Source organism: Scyliorhinus torazame, chromosome 8 (assembly GCF_047496885.1).
Source record: "Scyliorhinus torazame isolate Kashiwa2021f chromosome 8, sScyTor2.1, whole genome shotgun sequence".
Lineage (NCBI taxonomy): Eukaryota > Metazoa > Chordata > Chondrichthyes > Carcharhiniformes > Scyliorhinidae > Scyliorhinus > Scyliorhinus torazame.
In genome coordinates this window covers 65,445,463-65,447,643 of record NC_092714.1, presented here as the reverse complement: position 1 = coordinate 65,447,643, position 2,181 = coordinate 65,445,463, and positions in this window count along the sequence as shown.

Genomic DNA, 2,181 nt, shown 5'->3' with positions numbered 1-2,181 from the left:
ACTGTGCCATCCATTCATGTTCCTAAACCCGACTATGCTCCAGTACTGCAAAGGATGCGACAGCAGCATGCTCAGCAGAAACGCTCGTGTTGGGTGTTCCGATACACAAACATGACGCTCGGGCAACTGATCTTCCTGCCCTGACGCCTGGAGACAACGTCCGCATACACCTACCGGAGGGTGGCTGGTCGGCAACCGCCGAGGTTCTCTGCCGTGTGGCTCCCCGTTCGTTCCTGGTTCGCATGCCTGATGGCTCCAATCGCCGGCGTAATCGGTGGGCCCTTTGGCTGCTTCCGCGCTCGCTACGTGATCATGCACCGGTGCCACTCCCTCCTGTTGTCCCTGATGTCGACTTCGTTGAGCTTCCTGCCACTCTGCCTATTCCTCTCTCGCCCTTGGCCAGGCCCATTCCTCCGCCGGTGGATCCTGACCCACCCTTGAGGCGGTCAACCCGAATTCGTCGCCCACCTAATAGACTGGACTTATGAGCCTGTTTGCACATTGGACTCACTGAATTGTTGTGCAATAATGTTAACATGTTTCTTGTCGTTCCAGGAGTTCACTTTCGATATTTGATGATTGCACTTGTTTTGTTTGTGGTACAACCTCGTTGCTCTGTTGCACCTGACGCCTTCCTATGTATATAGTTTAGCCTCATGTACATGTTGTAAATATTGCACACACATACTCAGATGCACTCATTACACACCAATATTTATTACCATGTAGGCACATATCCTTGTGAAAAGGGGGGATGTCATGATATCCATATTAACATATTATGGTGCAATCACACACACACACTGATGGACAGGTAGATGGACCAATCAACACACACACAACATCACAACCAATCACCAGTGAGAGCACACGCACTATAAAACAAGGAACACCACAGTTCCTGCTCATTATACCAGGAGATAGCTCAGAGCACAGAGCTCACAGCATGCCACTCAGCCATACACCATGTGCTGAGTGCCTCACCAAGATAGTGCTAAGGCTGGGTCTTCAGGAAAGCTGGTGAAGTACGAACCACAGCCAGAAGTTAATAGTTATTATTGTACAGAATAATAAAACAGAATTGTACCATCTACAACCGTGTTGGTTCGTTTGTGTATCGGAACACCCAACACGACAAGGAACATGGCCCATCGGATGCGCAGCATCGGAGTGGGCCTCAGGTGATATCCTGAGGCCGTCCCGACGGCATGTGGCGTAATCTGCGAGTACGTCGTTTTCGATGGGGCGGAGCATCGCAAAAGCGAATGTGACTTCGGCATCCGAGACCAGAGAATCCCACCTTAGTCTCAGAAATGGAGAATCCAGCCCATTGTTGCCAAATTAAGGCATTCATGTCTGTTTTAAGAATGCGACAGGAAACAATAGAACAACGTTTTCCCTAAAAGCTCAGACAATATCCAAAAGGCTAATCGCCCTAACCACAAACTAAACTTTAATTTGTTATTAACATGAACGGCTTCAAATATATGGCAAAAGTATTCTGCAATGAATGCATCAGCTTTGAAATGTAATTTCCCCTGTGAGAGTGGCACAAACAGTGATGATGAATCTTCAGCAGTAGAACAATGAAACAGTCTGTTACTGGCCGGTTAAAGATATTGGGAGGCATTTTCTGAGCTTGTTCGCCATCGGCACAAATCCCATTATGGCCGCCTGCTCTCGCGAGAGGGCCGCAATGGGATTTGGGCCGCCAAGAACTCAGAATGCGATATTCCTGGGCACTCCCAGTCAACAGTCCACAACAACCCAACGAGGCTGTGAACGTGATTACCATAAATTAAAATGTATCTAAATATGCTTAAACGACTTAACGCCATTGCTTCCGGGGACATCAGATGGTGGGGGAGGGGGGCACTGAATCCCCGATGCCAGCGATGGTGCGGGCCTTTACTTTCACTTTGACATTGGGGGAGCACCTTTATCAATTCCAGTAGAGCCAGGCTTGCTGGCCTTAAGAAGCCACGCCCCACCAGAGTGTCTGTGCAAAACAAGCCCCCTGCTTTTTTTCGACAAAGTGCCACAAAACCTGGAGACAAAACTTGGCTGTTTCTCTGGGAGAAACACGCGGTTTTCAGTCAGAACTTGACACTGCCATTTTGGGGGGAAATCCCGCCCATTTTACTCGCGCAGGAAAATAAAAAAGACTCACAACACCGAGTA